General features: G+C 37.1%; 1 protein-coding gene across 1 annotated transcript in view; it reads left to right on the plus strand.

Moving 5' to 3' along the window:
• The window catches only part of GALNT1 (polypeptide N-acetylgalactosaminyltransferase 1), an 88480-nt gene that overhangs the window by 1186 nt on the left and 64474 nt on the right, over positions 1 to 22820 (plus strand). The gene's annotated exons all lie outside the window — the stretch shown is intronic.

Here is a 22820-nt window from a genome sequence, read left to right on the forward strand (position 1 = left end):
AGCCGTGACCGCTTGCGCGGGGTCGGAGGAGGAGGAGGAGGGCGAGGAGGCCGGGCCGCGTCGGTCTCTCCCGTCCCTTTGTGACCGGAGCGGCAGGGGCCGTAGCGCGGGCGCACTGGGCACAGGGTTCGGGTCGGAGACTCCGGGGCTTCTGGACATGCGACGTCTCTGGTTGGCAACTGCAGCGAGCAGCGAGTTTCCGTCCTAGTTTGACATTGAGTTAGAACCGTTTTTCTTTAGAAGACGGAAGTTTGTTTTATTGACCAAAAATGCAGCTAAACATGGCTCCTGGGTTCTGGCCGGCCGTGTGGGTACTTGGAACTGCGGTGCCAGGCTGACCCTCGCTGGGCCGGCGCTACGTGGGAGGGGAGGACACGAGGGAGGCCGGGTGCGGGGGCTCACTGGCTACTGCGGGTGGAAAGGATCTGGCCCTAAATGAGCAAATGTCTGTGGATGGGAAGTAGCGGGCTTTAGATGTGTTGCAGCCCTTTCTGGAAGAATGAATGAATGAGATGTCATTTACTCATCCGTGATCAATAGCATGCTCTTTTAAAGGTTGCCGGGAGTTGTGGTGATTTGCATTGTCACTGCCTCTCTTACCTGCTCAGCCTTGCTGAGTGAGGGTCCCCCCTCTTCTAAACTTATGACCTTGGCCTCATTTTCAAAGCCACTGAGCTACCCAGTCTTTTCAGCCACTCTCGCTTAACCCTTAACTTTTTATGGCAGGTGTGGACTATAGTTACAGTAGTCTGGTTGTGAGCGGTTTGGGATGGGAGGGGAAGGTGTAGAAAATGTCACCTTTAATCACACCTTATGCTTAATACATTTGCTTATATTTCCTGTCAAGAACCTTGAGAAGCAGGGTGTCTTGTCCTTATTTTGCACATAAAAGAAGTTTGGGCTCAAAGAACTTGTAACTTTCCTGGTCTCAAATCTAAGCAGCAAAGCTGAGGCTCTACCCAGCCCTTATAAAATCAGGACTCTTGACAGCATATCTATGTCTAGACCTGACTGTCCATTGTGGCTAATGAAATTAATTGAAATTGAAGAAAATTACATACTCGACTAGCAACATTTCAAGCGTTCAATAGCCACACCAGTCAAATTGGAAACCAGCACTTGTCTGGACCATACATGTCCATTTATTTATTCAGTAAATAGGTACTTATTGAGTGCTATCTATGATGCAGTTTTAACTTCTGGGTTTGCTATGGTGAATGAGAGACAAAATGTTATATTGCCTTTATGGAATTTGTATTTTACATGATAATTTGAAAGATGTCACCATGATACTTTACAGCAATGCTAATTTAAAGGGTGGTTTATGGACCAGCAGCTGCATCCTCATCAGCTGGGAGTTTGGAAGAAATAAAGAACACCCAACTAAACATGAAAGATTTCCATGTAAACACCAGTGATAACTGGGTTTAACATTCTTGAGAGCCTGTTCTGATGTATTGTTTCATAGGGCATTTAAGAAGCAGGCTGAAAAACTCTTGGGAGCATTCACTGTTTACGTATGTACTTGTTAAATGCCTCCATTCTCCAGTGGAGTATAAGCTTTATGAGAGCAGATTGTGTCTTCTTTTTTCAACCATATATCTCCAAAGACTTCATAGCACCTGGTAAGCAGGAGGCACACAGTATATGCTTGTTGAGTATATAAATGAGCATGCTAAGAAGTCAAAGCTGGTTGTTAATCTGAAGTAATCAAGCTAATTCTCATGGTATCAGGTGAGGGCTTGCTACTAGGGTCAAAATGACGGTGGATCTATATGTAGCTTTTCAGCTTGAAGTCACAGCTATCCTGGTCTGACTCACTTGGCATATCCTATCTCTCATCTTTAATAATATACAAATATTATTGGTAAATTTGAATCTTAATGTGTATATATAAATTCTAGACTTTCTTTGAACCTCACAAACTTTTCATTAATATCCTCACTCTGTTTCAGAATGTAATCCAAGGTACTGTGCTGCAGTTAGTTTGTTGAGTTTCCTTAGTCTTTGTTCTGTGACAGTTTCTCAAGCTTTTCTTGTTTTTCATCAGTTGGGTAGACAGATTCAAGGTGTCTTGGCTGTCTTTGAAGGACATCTTTTCATAGGCCTGATAGGGTCATCCATTTCTGGGAAAAGGCTCTCAAGAATGTAAAGTTAAAACAGGGATAACTTTCTGTTCTTATTTCTTTGCTTATATAATGTGGATATGTATGTCTTTTAGTATCTCATTTGCAGTAATTGATTTCTTTGGATATAGTTTCTAAATGGTGGAGATTCAGAAGGGTGATACAGCATTGCTATTTGTGAACCACTGTTTAAAAATAAACTGAGTTTTTATTTAACATGTATTAACAATTGGACTGAGGTTGAGGAGCAAGAATAAAGGAGAAATTAGCAAAAAGAGGCAGATCAGAGAGGAACCAAGGCAAATGGGGTGAGATTTAATGGAGGAAGAAGAGTGGGTTTGCTGACTACTAGAGAATGAGAAATGAATACTTGATTTATTCATTTATTCAATATTGATCAGGTGCTTAATGTGTACCAGACCTAGTGCTATATATGCAAGGTAACTAGAGATGGGACTTCATTAAACAAATAAAACAAACATGCAGATAACTTAATAACTACTACTTGTGATTAGTACTATAAAGAAAAATAATGCTGGAAGTTCTTCCTTCCAGCATTCAATTTGCTTAAATTTATCATCTCCTTTCTGAAATCTTTCACTGTTGATTTATACCTGAACACATGGTATTTAAAAATACTACTTTATATCTCCGCATCCTCACTATGTATCCAGCACAAAGCCAGGATTAATAGTGTTGTTAAGAGTTAGCATTTAGGTAACTGTCAATGAGTGAAGGCTGAATTTTTAAAAAATTTTTTGTGCTGTAATTGTAGATCCAAATGCAGAATAACCCCTTGTATCTTTTTAAGTCAGTTTTTTCCCACTGGTGTCATCTTATAAAATGATAGTACAATATTAGACCCAGAATAGTGTCAGTGTTTTAGTCAAGATAGGAAGCGTTTCCATGACCACAAGGCTTCTTTCTGCATGTTGTTCTTTTGTAGCCACACCTATTTCCCTGTCTACCTTCACTCCCTCTATAAGCCCAATTACTAATCTGTTGTCCATTTCTATAACTTTTTCATTTCAAAAATTTTTTTTTTTTTTTAGAAAAATAAGTAACTTTTGGAATTGTTTTTTTTCACTCTGCATAGTATACTTGCAAGTCATCCAGGTTGTGTTTGTCAGCAATTCATTCCTTTTTATTAATGACATTCAATTTTCCATTGACCCATGGATTTAGAAGTGTGTTTAGTTTCCAGTTCCTTTTATGATATTATCTGTTACTATTTTCTTATTTGAGTCTGTTGTGATTAGAGAATACACTAATTAGGTTTTTAAGTTTCTTAGGGTTTAAGTTTCATGGCTCTGGTATATGTTTTGTGGACACTTGAATATGCTCTCTTCTGTTGAGTAGAATGCTCTCTAAATGTCAAATCATTTTGATATGAACTAGTGTTGCTGAATTCTTTATACTCTTGCTGATTTTCTGTCTGGATATCCTGTCAGCTGCTTAGTGAGCTGAGGGGTGTTGAAATCTCTTAACATTACTTATGCATTTGTCTATTTCTTCTTTTAGGTTATACCAATTATTAGCAGTACACAGTTACAGTTCTCTGGTACATACACATTTAAGGTTGCTATGTTTGCTTGTGGACTGGACCTTGTTAGTATACACTAAGTCCTCATCAAGTGTTGTTATTTGGTTTTTATAAAATGCAACTTTTGAAGAATGACATAATGAAAGTGTTGTTTCATTCATTATTGGCCAGGATTTTTCCCTCATCATTACAACAAAAATGATGTCAAACAAAATGATGCCATTTGAGGACCTGTGATTTAATGTTTTTGCACACTCTCAAGTCGTTTTCTTTGCCCTGAATTCTATTTTATCTGATAATCTATTTTACTGTTATAGCCATTAGTCTTTTCCTTGTCTTTTTCCGTTCTTTTACTTTAAGTCAGTCTGTATTGTTGTACAGCAGATATTTGAATAATATTGTTAGTTCAATGACATTTTGTTACAGTGTTGATGAGATAAAAATGAGTTGATTCTGGTATAGACCATTGTGTGGAATTTGTACTTTATGCCTGTGTCTTTGTGGGTTTTTCTCTGGCTATTTTGACTTTACCCATACCCCAGATATGTGCAGGTTAGCTTAATAGGTGTGTGTGAGTATGGGGTTGTGTGTGGAATGGAATGGCTTCCTGTCCAGGGTTGGTTTCCACCTAGTGCCCTAAACTGCCAGGATATGGTCTGGATACACTTCCATTGACCTTGAAATGGAATAAAAAGGTTGGAAAATGAGTAAATGAATGACTACAAATTATTGTTTAATATCAGAAGTAAATTTGTGTGTGTGTCTTTGTTTAGAAGTTTGGTGATTTTTTTTTTTCTGACCTGAAATATACTTGAGGAACTTTACTCTTGTTTATGTCAGTTAACCTATGGTAAATTGATTCATTTTATCTTTTTTCCCTTAAACAAGGTTTCTGAAACCTACCCATGATGTTAATTGAGGATATAGCTGTATGTGAAGTTTCTTGTAGATAGGATACAATTGAGTCATGTTTTTAAATCCAGTCAATCTGTGTCTTTTCATTGATGTATTTAGATTATTACATGTAATGTATAGGTCTAAATATTGGGTTGATGGAAAAGTCATGACATTTTTTCTATTTTTCAAGCAAAAATGCATCATGACCTTTCTGACAACCCAATATTAGGGCTTACTGCCCTTTTTGTTTGTTCCCTTTCCCATTTTTTTTTTTATTCCACTTCCCCCTTCCTGTGGGTTACTTGAACATTTTTAAAGAAATCTATTTTTACTTTACTGTATTGTCTTTGTATATTTCTTTGTGTAGCTTTTTAAATTAAAATAACTTTACTGTTTGCTCTAGATGTTACATTGTTACCACTATCTGTCATTGTCATCATTTTACCTGTTCAAGTGAAGTATAGAAATTTTATTTCCCTTTACATCCATCTCTTTGCCCTCACTACATTTTAATACAGTTGTAAATATTTTTTCTACAAAATAGCACAACACACAGTGTTACAGTTTTTGCTCCCACAGTCAAATATAATGAGAGACTTCAAATGGAAAAAGAAGGTCTATTTACTTGTGATTTTGCTTAATATGTTTTCCCGAGATGTCTCAAGATTTCTTTTTGTTTAGAAAACTTCATTGAGCCATTCTTTAGGATGGGTCTGCTGGTGACATTCACTCAGTTTTCCTTCATGTAAGAATGTTTTGATTTCCATTTCATTCCTAAAGGATGTTTTCCCTGGGTGTAAATTCTGTGTTGATCTTTTCTTTCAGCAGTTGAATTGTATTATACGACTTTCTTTTGCCCTTATTTGTTTCTGATGAGAAATTCAAATGCTTTTTGCCTGTAGTTAAGGCATCATTTTTCTCACTGTTCATAGAACTTTTCTTTGTTGGGCCCTTCCTCGTGGCCCAGTGAGTTAAGGTGCAGCACTGCAAAGCTGGCCTTAGCTGCTTCAGCGTGAGTTTGATCCCAGGCCAGGGAGGTGACCCACATGGCACAACAGAGCTCTCTTGTCTTTCTTGCTGCTCCCCTCAGCAGTGTACTTCGACAGTCTGTTCTGCATCCTGCTCAGCGCTATCTGTTGAATCCTCTCACCAGCTCTGCAACTCTAATTTGTACCCCAGTTCTGTATGCGTAAATAAATGTTTGTTTGTTTTTTTTTAAAAGAACTTTTTTTCTCTGTAATTTTCAGATATTTAATTATGGTCATCTTGATATGAATTTCTTTGGATTTATCCTATTCACTTAGCTTCCTGAACCAATGTGTCTTGCTAAATTTGCACTATTATTAAGTACTTTTTCCAGCCCATTCTCTCCTTAACTTTCAAGATTGTGATGAATTGAATGTCAGATCTTTTGTTATGGCTCCACAGACCCCTAAGCACTGTCAGATTTCCTTTAGTTTATTTCTGTTATTCATACTGGATGGTTTCCATTTCTCTGTCTTCCAGTTCCTTTTCTCTGTTCTTTACATTCTGCTATTGAGCCTATTTACATACCTATTTTGATTTGGCATCTTTCAGCTCTAAAATTTCCATTTCATTCTTGATAACTTATTTCTCAGCTGAGGTCACTTATTTTTAATTTGTTCAAGAATGCTTAAAGTGGACTTTTAAGTATCAGACTGCTGTCACAGCTGTTTTAAATCGTCAGATAATTCTCGCATCTCATGTTGGTGTTGGTATTGGTGTCTGCTGTGTCTTTTTTACTCAGTTTGATTTCATTCTTGCTATTGGAATGAGGAGTGATTTTTTTTTTTATTATTAAAACCTGGGCATTTTCATACCATGTTTTGAAATTCTGGATCTTATTTACCCCTCTGTTTTAGTTTTAGAGACAGTTTCAGCAAGGAAAAGGGCATTTGGCACTGCCTTATTGTTAGGAGGAATTAGAGCTATAGGACCTCCACTGACTCCAATATAGATCAGTGTGATCAGTCAGTTGAAGGGATGAAGGAAAGGGAATCCGTTTGCCTTGATCTGTAAGAGGATACTACTGTTAGTGTGGAGTGGGGGAGGGAGGGAGTAACAGTACAGCAGAGAGTAATGAAAGGGTTAGGGAGACTTTAGAATAGAGAGGTTAGAGTAGATCATGTCAAAGCAGAGAGGAGGACAGAGCACTGTCCAACCTGGAGCTAAAAGTTTCTTTCCTCCAGAGACACAACATGAGAACTAAAAACAGTTGCTTGAGAGCAAGGATAGAAGGAATGAGGTAGAAGAGCATTGGTATTTTGGTGTTGGGTATGTTGGGGTAACATACATATGATAAGGTTTGAACCTGTACTCCTAAAACATATGCAGTATTGTATACCAACATTATCTTAAAAAAAATAAATAAATTAAGTAATTTCTAAGTGCTTACATTAGGCCTCTACTATACACATTTCTAGCTAAACTTTAAAGTTGAGTTAGGTCTCTCTTGCTTTAAGATTTCGTTTGCTTTCATGTTTATTAATACCAGCTACTGCTGGTGTGCTGACTTTATGTTTTTCTGAGATCTTGGTTGTTCTAGCTTTCTTATCTGCCGTCTCAGGGTCTAGTCTTCATCCTCAAGGTCTGCAGTGGAGCTTGAGTCATCACATTTATGTTCTATGAAGCAGAATGGGGGAAGAGGAGAAGAAGGGGTATGCTCTAGGTTTTAAACACCTCTAGAAGCTGCACACAAGACTTCTAATATCAGCTAGGAAATTTATCTTTATCCTAGTAGTTCATGTGCCCAGAAAAATTGGGTGTTCAGTAACTATAGAAGGGCATGAATCTTTGGGGACACTTTGCAATCTGCTTTATGTGAAAGTCACCTCTGTTTCTTGAGAGTGTCCCTGTGCCTTGTTATGGAAAGAGTCTGAACTACCCTTTTATCTCAAGCTTAATATATCTGAGTTGCTGGCAATCTAAAAGGTTTACTCATTTATCCTTTTTTTAAAAAATTATGTTAGTGTCTATCATACATGCTTCAAGTACAGTCCTTGATACTGAAAGACATAAAAATGAAGTACCTGATCTTGATACTTAAGTTGCTCAGTTTGACAGTGTAAATAAAAGCACTGATAAAGGTAGTAAAAAGGATCCTCCTTAAATGTATGTCAGAGAAGAAAGGTGTCTGCATCTTGCACTTCTTAAAGTCAAAGGAAATGAAGGCCCATTCTTGGTCCCAACTGAACTAGCCATGGCAGGGGTACTGTCAATCCAAATTCAGATATCCTTTCTTATAAGAACTTAATTCTTCCCTATCACTAAACAGAGTAAAAGCTTTCTAAAAGCAAATCCAAATCCCCAAACCTACCACAGTTAAGAGCAGTGTGCATATACAGTATACATGTATGTTCAATGCTTTCTGTAGTGTAACATTTTTCTCATCATAAGCCTCAGCTTTTCAGAAATCTAATTACCTAGTTTTAGCAAAACTGAAATTTAAGGGGACATTGTTGATGTAGCAGCTTTTGTTCATTGGCTGAATTACCAGAGGTTTTTTTTTTTTTTTTAAGATTTATTTATTCATTCATACAGAACTGGGGTACAGGCCAAAGTTGCAGGGGCAGTGAGAGGATTCACCAGAGACAGAGTGGGGGGCAGAACAGGCAGATCAACGAAGTACACTGCTGAGGGGAGCAGCGGGCGGGTCAGGAGAGGTCTGCCACGCCATGTGGTCACCTCCGAGGCAGGCAGGGATCGAACTCATGGGAAAGTGGCTTTTGATTCTTAGTGCTGCGCTTTAACCCCCTGCACCACCAGGGAGGGCCACCAGAGATTTGTTTTACTTAATTCTTATTCCCACTCTCTCATATCTTTCTTTGGAAAGCTGATCAATGTCTAGTACTAGGGGTTAGCATTAGTATTAGTATTAGATATTTAGGGTACCCACATAGTAAATTTAGGATGAAATGGAACATTTGTGCAAAAAAAATTCTGGACAGATAAAGAACTGCAGGTTATGCATAATCTGGGACAGCAACATTGTTTCTGCAGTGTAAGTTGCCTTTTTTCAGACCTTTTCTTTGGAGTCATATTTGCTTTTTGATTATTTTACAAGCTCATGGAGCTTCTTTTGTTCAGTTATATGTTAAGTGTATGAGCTATAAGAACTGTGATATGCAATAGTTTATTTGCTTTAGCTATAGCTAAATTTTGTATTAATTTTTTTTTAAATAGGTTTATTTTTTTAAAGATTTATTTATCTATGCATACAGAACTGCAGGGGCATTGAGAGGATTCACCAGAGACAGAGTGGGGAACAGAATAAGCAGACTGAGGTGAGCTCCCCTCACCTGCTGAGGGGAGCAGCAGGATCTGTTGTGCCCTGTGGGTCAGCTCCCTGGCTGGGGGTTGAACTTGTGCTGTGAAGCAGCTGCAGCTGGGTCCAAGCGTATTAATTTTTTTACTGTCTTAACATCATAGATATCATTGGGACTGTCTAGAAAAAAGGATTTCCTGTAAGAGAATGATTTAAAAAAATAAAAGGTGGGAAAAGTAGGTGTTGTCAGACGCATTTGGGAGGGAACAAATAAAGTGAGCTAATTTTTTGATATTGATTCTAATTAGCTAGTTGTTGCTGCCTGTCACTTTAGATTCTCTCTACTTTGAATCTATATGTTGTAATGATGCCATTTTTATATTTAAAAATGAAATTAACCCCTAGGATTTGTATTATCTTAAATGTACTTTTGATTCTTTGTGCTAGAGGTAGAAGATACTTCAGAAAGTCATTCTGAACTTTGTGGGACTGTTGCTTTTCTTATTTTCATTGTGCTTGGAACCATAAAGGTGTGCTCATCAGAGAGGGTTAGAATTTCAAGATACAGAACCAGCTGTATAATTTGTAAGTTCAGTGCAAAATGAAAAATGTAAGGCCCTCTATCATTAAATTACTAAGACTTTTAAGTCTGCCACATCAAATCAGCAGAAACCTCAACATTAAGAAGTAGATGCTTCTGAGAGTTATGTTTTTGTTATCTTCAAATCTAGGCTTATTTAGACAGTATAATTAAAGTGACCATCATTTATTTTTGATAACCATAAAAGTAATGGCATATGTGATTAAAATAAAAAATTTCAAAGAATTTTTTTTCCAGAATTATTTCCCAGTTCTCCAACAGTTTTTTTATTTCTTATTTTTTAAATATTTGTCATAATTTTTGTTCTGCAAAATTTATTGGCTTGGATTTAAATTTTTTTATTTTCATCTAAATATTTTGGGAGCTCAAATAGGCCTTAAAAGAACTAGCAGGAGAGACAAAGAGAAGCAAAGGGCTTTTGTAATCTAAAGTGTACATAATAAGCTCTTTACAGCCAAGAATAGTAGTGTGTAAGTGTGGTGATAACCTGGTGTTCTAGGACACAGAAGAATGGACAGCGTATACTTGTTATTAAAAAGCTTCTGTATTATACCTCTTTTTGTAAAGTTTTTTAAGTACCTATATTTACTAAATGGTTTTTGTTTTGTCTATCCAGAATCACTAGTTACTACTGCTGATAAAAATAAGTGGCAGTAGCTAGCTACTTAAGCTTGATTCTGCTAACTCACCTTAAGCCTGCGTCTTAACCTTCTGAAAGATATTTTTGGAGGGTGTATCTGTATTAACATGCTCAGTTTTGTGTGGTGTTTTAATTCACAGGCATTATTATGTATCCTGGATGTTGTGTAGCATTGTAGGCTCAGGTGAATACACTGAATACATTAGATAGCAATTGAAGAGAGCTACTAGGGAAATTTATGAGCAACTGAACTATTAATGTCATGTGAAAATTAATAACATGATATGGTTAATAAGGTCTCTAAGGTAAACAACTACCATATAGTAGAACTGCCCTTCACACACCAGAAATTAGCTCAATTGAGTAGAAACACGATCTGCCTAACATCCTGCTGAATTAAATAATTTGAGGTTCATCTTTTACTTTTTTTTTTTTGTTTACTGTGTGTGGTTACCAGAGGGAATGCTGAATCCATTTTCCAGTTTCTGTCTCTTTTACTACAGTTCAGTATCTTACTTAACAAGGAGACATTTTTCCCTTAAATGCTGACCTGAGACCTAAGTTATAGATACCATCTCTTGCATTATTAGGATTGAAACAGAACATTATGCTTATTATCTGCACTATAGACTATAAAGTCCTTTGCTTTTTATAAGTTATTTCAGTTGAGTTATCTGATACAGAATATTTGGTATATGACTAAGATATAGTTCCTGCCTTTAAAAGATTAGCTGTAAAAATAGCTATAGAGTGAAAAAGGTTTATTTCATAGTATTGATCATCTGCTGCTGTGAACCAGACACTGTGTTTGACTCTGTGAATTCCAAAATACTTTCCAGGACTCATGGTTAAATGGATGACTTTGGCATACAAATACATAGTTATGTGAATGTTAGTGGGCAGACTGAGAGATACCCTGAAACTTGCATGCTTTAAAGGGGTCCAACCATCCATGCACACAAAAATAAAGCATACTTATTGTAATCAAACTTATTAGTGTGCATAGAGAGAGAAGAAAGGATAATGAGTGTCCCAATAAAACACAAGAAGCTACCCTTCCCCTTCTGGGTAAATGTCCAGCTTAAATAGGGTTGACCCAAAGCAGGGATGCTGAAGCCCAAAAGCCTGCCACAGTCTAAAGCACCTCTGGCTAGGAAACATAGGAAGGGAATGAAAGAGACCAGGCCAGTCTGGGACAAAAGGAGCAAAACCAAAGCGCAAATCAAGATAATGGCTGCAGTTTTTTCAGTCTCCTCGAGTCTCTCACCCACATCTCTTCCAGGTATCTACATGTCTGTCATCCATGTTTCCTTCAAGTCTCTCATGCAAGTCTAAAGCCCAGAAGCAAGTAAACCCCTCTCCATGTATCCTCATATCTGTCTCTCTAGTGCTTACCTGTTTCACCTGACCACTCAATTCTGCCCTTTAGTTCTAGTGGCTAGTCTAAGAATACTATGTATAAACAGGGGCAGGGAACGGTACACTCGTATGGAAGTACCACTGTTAAGTTACATTAAGACATCATTAGGGTGACACAGAGGGGGATGGCTTAAAGAAGTGAGTTGTTTCTTGAGTTCTAGAAGTGCCAGCAGGCACAGCCCTGGGAATAGAAAACATCTGTCTTCAAAGAACTTTGGACTAAGTCTTGTATGAGTTTGGCAGTTGGTGGGCAGAGGCCATTTCAGACAGAGGAAACAAGACATGCAGAGATAAGGAAGCAAGAGGGAGTATGACCTTTGAGGAACTAGGATTAGTTCAGGGCACATGAAGAGGAAGCTGAAATGTGGTGGGGGTTATGTTGTCCCAAAGCCTCTGCCTGGTATGCTCCTCTGTAGAATCTTGCTGTGGCTGGCTCCTGGTCCTTCTGATCCCCTCCTCAATAACCCTGGTTCAGAGAAGCCTTTTCTGATCACCCACTGCAAAGTACCTTGCTAACAAGCCAGCTCTCCTGTTTATTTACAGAGTGCATCTTACTAGCTGACATTTTTGTTTATTGTCTATATCCTAGTACTTGACTGTAGTTCCTTCAGAACAGGAATCTGCTGTATCCCAGAACCTATAATATAGCTTAAAGTTGGCATTTAATAGATGTTTGTGGAATGAATATGAATATAGATTTTCTCAGTATGGATTTTGGATTTTATTCTTTAAACTTGGGGCTCTCAATATTGTTCTCTAGACTTTTTACACTGAAAAATTATTGAAGAACTCAGAGTTGTTGTTATGGGTTATGTCTATTGATATTTATTTGACCTTGTGTATTCATTCTGTTATGATAACATATATAATGTAGCTTCTGCAATTCAGTTTTATATGGTCATGATGGAATGACAGTAAAATAGCAAATAATGACTTCTTTTTCATATACAAATTGTTTTGACCTTGACACTGCAAATTCCTTAAAAGAATCTTGAGGTCTGCCAGAGAGGGATCTCTCTGAGAGGGACCAGAGAGGGACACTGCACTATGATTTTAAGATCTGCTGCTATAAATAGGTGATTTTCAAGCTTTCTAGTGGCAGGAGTACATTTTCAAATACCTTTTACCAGATTCCAGAGTGTAGGCCAGATTAGGGTATGGTTGTTTGGGGTAAGATTAAGCCTGTGTGTGGGAGGTTAGAGAGAAGAAGAGAGGTCCCTGGGCCCTACTTTCCCCTTTCTTATTCCTTGCCCAGGTTGCTAAATTGACTGCTGGACTAATATCTCCACCCTGGGAATACTGTGTGCAAGGGAGGCAGATGAGCTTACTGGGGAGGTTTTCATTTACCGTTCAGTCTTTTATTTAATGGTCCCTTGATATAGTGTACTACATTTTAAGTATTGAAATAGTAGAATTAATATCATATCAAAGCTATTTTCCCTAAGTGCTTGATAGCTGGTTTGCTTTCATTTAAAAAAAAATTTTTTTAATTGCAACCCAAACTATAATTTTGTTTCTGAGGTTTATTTTACAATTTTGTATAAGTAAGAGAAAAATTTACTGAACTCTGTGGCAACCTTGTGGAAATACTTGTCACTAAACATCACCTAATTTATATTTTTAAGACAGTTATCTGCAGTGTGTAATATAAAATTCAGTCAGTGTCCTATACATAATCAGACAAAAGTTAGAAGGTGAAGGGAGTGTAATTCCATGCCAAATACAAGAGGAATTGTTATGGTCTTGAAGAGTGGAGAAGAGTGGCAGGTGACAAGAGTGAGACTACCGCATGGACCATTCTTTAAGCATCTTTTCACTAGCAGATTTTAGGCATCTGTCTGTAAAATGCGGTATTTGCCTGCCTCAGGAAACATTCTCAAGTTGGTCCACTGCCTAGTATGTGATATTTTTTTATTTAATTTATTTTTCTTGAAGAAAGGATGACAACTCATTTCTTATAAGGCTTCTGTTTTTTGAAAGTAAATCCTGTCTCTAAGTTTTGTAGACCTTACTCTTTGGGAGTTTTATCTGACAGAAATGTCAAGTGGCCACACTGGAACATTAACTTGTTATCTTATTTATTACCTGTATCATTAAAAAAAGTTACTATGTATATAATTCCATACAGTTTTTATATGGAATACAAACTCTAGTAGTATTGTGTGCCTTTTAAGAGACAGAAGGAGAAATTGAGGGGTGCAGGAAAAAGCATTAAAAATAAATGATTGAGGCCCTCCCTGGTGGCGCAGCGGGTTAAAGCACAGCACTGAGAAACTAAAGCCACTTCCGCATGAGTTCAATTCCCGCCGGCCCCAGAGATTACCACAGGGCACGGCAGACCTCTCCTGACCGCCGGCTGCTCCCCTCAGCAGTGTACTTCGTCGATCTGCCTATTCTACTCTCCACTCTGTCTCTGGCGAAGCCTCTCGCCGCCCCTGAGCCTCTGGCCTGTACCCCAGTTCTGTATGCACAAATAAATAAATCTTAAAAAATAAATAAATAAAATGATTGAAACAAAATGTCTTGAATTTAGAGTTAAACATTTTAAGGTGTGATTTAATAACTTTATATAAACTTATGGAAAAAGAAAAGCCTGTTTTAGTCATAAATAGGGCACATCTCCATAAAAGATATCATGAGATATAATTGGACAAATTGTCTTTTAGATTAGGTTTAACATTCAAGGGAAATGCTTAATAATGATACTAATTAAATTCTAATTGTCTTTAGAAATATAAAAGAGAATTCTCATTTAATAATTTTTTTCAGTAAATATTTGAGAGTCTGCTTTGGTCCTTTCACAAGATTATGTAAAATAGTCACTGTTTATTATAATTTTGTGAGTAGAATAACCTAACTTTTTGTTTTCTACATCTGTAATTGTTAATATTAAAATATTATATTAATATGTCTCTCATCTGCTTCCTACCCTTCATATTAGTAGAGAATAGTAAAATACCCTCTAAGTATCATATGTTTTCATATTTAATTTGTAGTATGTTGTGGGGAAATACTTCTTTAAATTGAGATATAATTGGTATTTAACAGTTTCAGAGGAACAAGAAAATGATTCTTTATTTCTATGTATTGCAGAATGATCACCACAATAGAACTGATTAACCTCTATCACAACCTAAAGTTACACATTCTTTTGAGGACTTAAGATGAGAGACTCTTAGCAACGTCAGATATACAATATTTGAACTTCTTAGTCACCTTACTGTTTATTACAGCTCCATGACTTATTTATTTTGTAATTTGAAATTTAAACTTTCAGTTGTTTAAACCTTTTCACACCTACTTTGCCCATTGTCATCACCTGCCTCTGGCAATCACTAGTCATTCTCTGTATCTAGGAGTTTGGTTGGTTTGCTTTATTCTCTTATAAAAGAGAGACCATATTGTATTTGCCTTTCTCTGTTTGACTTATTTCACTTTGCATAATGCTCTCAAGTCTTCCATATTAGACAAATGACAAAATTTCCTTTTTCTTTTGGTAATGGCTGAATCGTATTTCATTGTGTATGGATCACGTTTTCTTTATCCATCGATACTTAGATTGCTTCCATGTGTTGGCTACTGTAAGTAATGCTATATTGAGCAGGGGATGCAATTACCTTTTTAAGTCTGTTCTGCTTCCCCCCTTGAATAAATATCTGGAAGTGGAATTAATGGACTTGCTGGACTTATTTTGGTTAAATGTTTTGGGGGAAATACTTAATGTTTAGTAATGGCTATCTTTAGATCAAGGTTGTCCCCACCATTCCACTCCTGGTCCTTCTGACCACTCTGTTCTTTTTTTCTCATCTTTATTTCTTACTTTTTCTTACCTTATGTGATATAATTCACAGTACAATACTTATACTGTGTACTCTGCATCTGTCCTTCCATATAGGTACTTTGAGTGCATCAATTGTTGTTTAGGTTAATGATGTGTACAAGTGCCTACAACAGTGTTTGGTACATGTGTGCTATTTGAATGAATCTTTTCTTTGATTATTAGAAGTAGGGTTATGTTTCTTTGGGGAGAAATTAGTGAGCTAGCATACTATTAAAATGTGTAGAGGCTTCAGTTTCTGCTGGCAGATTAGAGATTTAAAAAGTCCCCCTTTATGAAACATTACAGATACTGGACCATATATTTATTTAAAGTACCTAATGAGTGTGTAATTGAGATGACACAAGTATGGAAACTCCTCAGAGATCAAAAACAAGAAATTTTGAATTCAGGAGGGTAAGCTAATGATGGTAATGTCTGTTCTGCTATGAGTATAGGTGTCAGTTGATCCCTAGAAACCCATAGATTTAGATTTTGAAGGATGACTATAAGATATACAAATAGAGCTCTGGATTAAATAAGGTAGGGACAAGATCCAGAAATTTTTGTATAAAGCTGTTGAAAGATGCTGATGGAAAATCTAGGGGAAAAACTAAAACCCTGCCTCACAGTAAAGGAATGGGAGGAGATGGGTGGGAAGAATGGGAGTGGTGATTTAAGGAAGGTATCCTGTCTCAGTTTGTCTTTTATCAGAAAGGTAAAATGATCTTCCCTGAGAAACTAAATCTACTCTCACTGGATTTGCGTTTGGGACTCGTACTACCTGGATGGTGCAAAAACCATATAAGCCAAGAATTTAGTGAAAAGTGTTCTCAGGTTGTTAGGACTGAAAAGCAAACCAAATTCTCCCTGGAGGATTGTAGAAACAATTCAAATAAGCCACAGTGAGCTAATCTGCAGAACTAGGACACCATATAAACTAGGCATTCAGAAACTGCAGATATTCTATGTGTTAGATACAGAATATAAAAAAAAAATGTTTATACATTCAGGGAGCATAAAAAGTATGGAGGATCAAGAGATTATCAAAAAAAAATTAGTAAAGGAGATATACTACATAGTGAACAAGAGATTTATTACAAGAAGGCAAGCCAAGTTCTATATTTAAAAATATCTATAGAGTCCTACCTGTTGGTGCAGCGGGTTAAAGCACAGCACTAAGAAGCTAAAGCCACTTCAGCATGAGTTCAGTCCCTGCCCAGGTTGGGGATCCACATGGCTTGGCAGACCTCTCCTGACCTGCCTTCTGCTCCCCTCAGCATTGTACTTTGTAGATCTGCCTGTTCTGCTTCCCACTCTCTCTGGTGAAGCCTCTCACCACCCCTGCACCTCGACCTGTATCCCAGTTCTGTATGCATGAATAAATAAATCCTTAAAAAATATATCTATTAACGTAGTTATCCACATGAACTGTTTACAAGTTATGCTAAAAGATTCAGCAAAAGCATAATTAAAATTTAGCACTTTTTAAGGAAATTTTAAATTTAAGATAGGAATTCACTCCACATTTTGGACAGGGAATTCTATTACCTGACAAAGGCTATAAAAAGCCTATAGTAAACATCATTTTTTTTATAGAGAAACATCCTTTAGAATTCAGAAATCATAGGAGGATATCTCTTGTAATCTCCTCTCTCCAGCATTGTATTGGAGTCAGTCAGTACGGCAAGGAATGTTACCATGCCATAAGGAATAGACAAAATGATCATCCTTAGAGTCAGTGTGAATATTTGCGTAATAAATTCAGGAATTCATAAATAAATTTTTAGGATTTATAGTAATTGGCAAGTTGCTCAATATATCATCACTGTTGTAAATATCAGTCCTGTTACTCAGAATGAGTGACTCACAGTAGTTCAAAAAAAAAAAAAAACTACACATAAATGCAAAAGGTGGCAAGGTCTTCTTTATATATAGATATGTATTGAAAGACATGAGACCTACATAAATAAATATGGGCATGTTCATAGGGAAGAAGACTACCTCTTACAAGTATATCAATATATAAATTCACTGCTATTTCAAAAAAAATTAAAAACCTGCAAGGTACAGTCTTGTTTTCATGGAACCTGACAAGTTTGTTCTCAACTTTATTTGGAAAATCAACAGGTCAAGAATAATCAACATATTTCTGAAGACTTTACCCTACAGATTTTTTTGTTTATTTTTAAAGATTTAGTCATACAGAACTGGAGTACAGGCCAGAGATGCGGAGGGTGAGAGGATTCCCCAGGAACAGAGTGGGGAGCAGAACAGGCAGATCGACGAAGTACACTGCTGAGGGGAGCAGCGGGCGGGTCAGGAGAGGTCTGCCACGCCGTGGGGAACGAACTCATGCAGAAGTGGCTTAAGCTTCTTAGTCCTGTGCTTTAACCTGCTGCGCCACCAGGAAGGGCCTTGTCCTACAGATTTCAAGATTTAATATAAAACTATAAAAACTGAGCTAGTGCAGTATTAAGGCAAGGGTAGACAACTAGATAACAGAAGAAAATTGAAGCAAAAACCAAAACATACAGTACACACATAGAAATTTGCTGTATTACAGAGCTAATGTTACAAAGAGTGAAATACTCTAAATGGTATGAGGATTACTGTTTAACCACAAAGGGGAGGGGGAGATTTCTTAACATTATATTAAAAAACAAAAAATTCCAGATGAGTTAAAAGCCAAATTGTGGAAAGCAAAATTTAGGTCATCAAAATACAACATTAGAGTGTATTCTGTGACTTCAGGCTTTTTAACTATATGCCAAGAGCATAGCTGTTGAAGGTAAAGGATCATAAATTTGACAGTATTAAAATGAAGGTCTTGGGTCCTTCCCTGGGGGTGCAGTGGGTTAAAGCACAGCACTAAGAAGTGAAAGCCACTTCAGCATGAGTTCAATCCCCGGCCCTGGAGGTGACCACATGGCGTGGCAGACCTCTCCTGACCCACCCGCTGCTTCCCTCAGCAGTGTGCTTCATTGATCTGCCTGTTCTGCTCCCCACTCTGTCTCTGGTGAATCCTCTCACTGCCCCTGCACCTCTGGCCTGTACCCCAGTTCTGGATGCATAAATAAATAAATCTCTAAGAAAAAAAAAATTAAGGTCTTTGTTTTTTGTTTACACTAAAAAGAGTGGAATAATAATCCTAGTACACAAATAGAATATGTTTCTAATGCATGCAAATGGCAATTTTTTTTATCACAGTAATACATACACATTCATGTATGTCAATGTGCATACATTTGTCACTGTGAGAAAATAAATGGGCAAATGAAAACTTTCATAGGAGAAAAGTGAATAACCACTAAATATTTGTCAACAAACAAATACACTAACAAATTGCATTGACAGAATTGCCCATACGTGACAATATCAGGCATATACCACAGCAGTATTCTGTCAGAGCTCAGCAAACTTTGTAAAGGGCCAGATAGTAAATATTTTGTTTTCAATCCATACAGTCTCTGTTGCCATAACCAGCTTTTCTGTTGAAGTGTAAAAGCAGTCAGACCATACATAAACAAGTGGACTGGGTGGAATGTTTCCATTAAAATTTTATTAATAGTAATAGAAGCTTCTCTATCTTTGCTCTTTGGCACTAAAATTAATGAGCCATATCAACATATACCAACATGAATGAATCTTAAAACATAATGCTGATTTAAATGTAGCAGAGGATTACATTATAGTATTATTCCACTTATGTAAACTCCAGATGTCAACTATAAAGCGGACACATTTGTGGGTTTTATCATGGCTCCTGGGACTTGACTAATTTTGACTTCTGACCTTGACACAACCTGTGTGTCTTTGACCAAATTACCTAAAATTTTAAGTTTCTAATCTGTAAGGTGATGAACTTTACAGTTCATATATGGTACTTAGTTCATTGGGTTTTTGGAAGGATTATGTTATATATTGCCTCTAAAGGTGCTTAGCATTTTGTAAGGACAGCTCAGTTGCTGTGCTTCCATCCTCCTATTTAAAAAAAGAAGATTCTTTCTTGCTTTGGGAACTCTGTTTTTAATCTGGCATTTCACTGCATATGGCTCATACCCATAGATATTGATTAGTTTTTGCTGGGGTCGGGTCTGGTGTAAAAACAAACAAAAAAAAACCTTAGGCATAGTTATTCTGTTTAAGCAGCAGTGATGTATAAGGCTTATCACACAATGCAGGCATTCAGCCCCCCCACCCCTCCAACCTCCCACACCACCCCCCACCCCCGCCACCCCCAATCTCTAGCTGTTCTTCTAAACCCTTCCTCTGAACTACCTAGAACCCTTTATCACAGGCACTTGTGTTGACTGTCTCCTCCCTAAGTACAGTGACAAATTTTTTCCAAGTTCTGGTGAAATGCTTAGCATATAGTAAATAAATACTGCTTAAATTGAAGTTAAGTAAATGAATGTATTTATGCCTTGATTTTGTTAGCAAAACACCAGTGTTTGCAATTTGGCTACCATAGTGGAATATTAAATTTGTTTGTAAATCTAGCTTCACTTTTAGTTATCTGAAACAGACGTTATTTCTTTAACTTTTCATTTAAAAAAATTGTAACATCTGTAAAAGCACAGGAAAGTAAGTGAATCCCCATAGGCCTATCCATCTTCCAGATGGAGCTAAGATTAAGATTTGCCACAATACTTTACCTCAGCATTGCCCTATTGCTCCCTACCACCAATTCCAGGCATTTCATTTTATTTTTTTTAATTGAGGTAACGTGGTATGTCACCATGTGACTGCCTCCAAAACACCCACAGTCCTTTACCATAGATCATTGGGCCTCTCTCTCCTTTCCTCCCACCCCTATATCTTCTCCCCATCAGTTCTATAGTCATGTTTCAGTTCTACAGTCATGTTTTGGTTTAGTTTTATCAGTTCCTTTGGTTTGTTTCCTTATTTTTCACATATGAGTGAAATCATTTGGTGTTATCTTTTTCCTTCTGACTTCACTCAGTGATTTCAAATATTGTAAAAACAATACCAGACATAGAATTTCATCTCTAGCATTCTTCAGTTGGGATCTTTTATCTATTTATTTATTTATTTATGTACACATAAGAATGGGGGTACAGGCCAGAGGTGTGGGGGTGAGAGGATTCACCAGAGACAGAGTGGGAGCTGTGGATGGGTCAAGAGAGGTCTGCCACACCATGTGAGTCACCTCCCTGGTGGGGGGTCGAACTTGTGACTTGCTGCAGTGGTTGCAGATAGCCTCATCATGCTGTTTTAACCTGTTGCACCACCAGGGAGGGCCCACCTTGGATCTTAAAAAAATTAGAACATTTTTGGCCCCTCCCTGGTGGCGCAGCGGGTTAGAGCACAGCACTGAGAATCTAAAGCCGCTTCCGCATGAGTTCGATTCCCACCTGCCCTGGAGGTGACCACATGGCGTGGCAGATCTCTCCTGACCCGCCCGCTGCTCCCCTCAGCGGTGTGCTTCATGGATCTACCTGTTCTGTTCCCCACTCTGTCTCTGGTGAAGCCTCTCGCCGCCCCTAAGCCTCTGGCCTGTACCCCAGAGGGTACAAATAAATGCACAAATAAATAAATCTTTAAAAAGAATTTTTTTTAAATATAGTCAAGTGCTGTTACCATACCTGGTAAAAACAGTGTAATTCCTTAATATCATCTGATACCTGGCTCATAGTTACATTTATTCTTTGGTCCCTATATGGTTTGAGTTTGCTTGTAGATTCAGGTCAAACAAATTCACATATTTACTTAAAAAAAAACTCACAAATAAAACAATACCTAGATTTTATTATTACTCTCCTATTTTCCCTCTTTTTTTTAAGCTAAGTTTTTCTTTTTAAGATTTATTTATGAATAGAAGAACTGGGGAATAGGCCAGAGGTACAATGGTATGTATGAGCAGGTTCACCAGAAACAGAGTGGGGAGCAGAAAGGGCAGATTGACTGAAATACACTGCTGAGGGGAGCAGTGGCTGAGATAGGAGAGGTCTGCTGTGCCATGTGGATCAGCTCCCTGGCCAGTAATTGAACTCGTGCTGCAGTGGCTGCAGGAGAGCTTCATAGTGCTGAGACTTCATGAACCCTTGTACCACCATCAGGGGCAGGGAGGCTCACCCTCTTTTCTTTTTAAAACAACTCTCCCCCAAGATTAGGGTTCTTTGTAATGAAGCAAACTGCTATGACAGATAAATATTTTAAGACTACTTTGCTGCTGTTTTTTTGTTTTATGGGTTTTTTTGGGGGGAGGGCAAGGATGAAGAATCAAGCACTTTAACTACTTAAAGTGTTACTATATTAACAATACAGAAAAATTGAAAGTTAAATTTAACTTTTCTATAATACTGTTAGGACTTCATTAAAACTAAAATTATAGTCAATGAAAAAGTATATTTAATGTTTAACTATATCTTTAAAAATTTTATTCTTATAAAAATTTTTTGCTTATTGTTGAATTTATGATTGTAAGTAGGAAACTATGTAGACTGTAACATAGTACGAGTGTTTGGAAAAATTTGCTCATGGGTGAACTTAATTCTTAAATTCTCTGAGACAAAGTGGTGAAAGGTCATTTTTAAACAGTGTATTTTAGTTATATATATTTATCAGGAATAAAGATAAATATGTCTGTGTTTATGTGAGGAGGAAAAGATAGATAACCTGAGTTTTTAAGAGATTTCACCAGAATACAACTTTGAGAATTATCTGGAGTTTTAAAAAAATAACGTGTAAGAAATGTTTTGAGCTATTGAGCTATTGGTGTGAATTAAATAGCAAGATTATTTCAGAGACTTCTTCAATAATCTGTTGCACCATTAACATCCTAATTGCAGTGGTTTTGTGTTCTGTTCTGAGAACAGGAAATAAATCCTATAATATGCTCCCAAAGAACTGAAAAAAAAAAATTCCAAAAAACACACTTGGGATGTATTTCCTAGTATGGATTTTAATTAGTAGCAGTGCAGAAGCAGTCTGAGACTAGGAGAAGATGGAATTGAGGGAGTGAGGCCAACAATAGCTATTCACAGAAACAAAGAGCAAGAGGCAAGAAGTTGAGTAAAATCAGCAGCAGAATGTGGAACAATGTCTAAAATGACAAGCTAAGAAAGAAGTTAAGTGGTGCTGGGGAAAAAACAAACTAAAGGAAAGCCAAATAGCAGTTGAGGGAATCCATCAAAACAAAGCCTGAGGTACTAAACTCTTGACTGTTAAGTGAAGAAAATGAAGACTACATATGTTTTGCAGAGTCTTATGCCTATGAAGAATCTAGGAAGTCGAACTCACCACTTACTAGAGTACTATTTTTCTGTAACATGTTAATAAATAAAGCAATGATTAAAAAAATTTTTTGTACATGTTAACAAAAGATTATTTCAGATAATCATGAATCAAAATCTAAAATCTACCTCCATGGCAAATTTCTATTTTAACTTGCTCTGTTGAATGAATTTTAAAACTTCTAAGTCTCAAAAGGTGACTTGTATTAATATCAGAGTAATAATCAGACAAC

Source organism: Condylura cristata, unplaced genomic scaffold (assembly GCF_000260355.1).
Source record: "Condylura cristata isolate star-nosed mole 26May11 unplaced genomic scaffold, ConCri1.0 scaffold00016, whole genome shotgun sequence".
NCBI classification, from domain to species: Eukaryota; Metazoa; Chordata; class Mammalia; order Eulipotyphla; family Talpidae; genus Condylura; species Condylura cristata.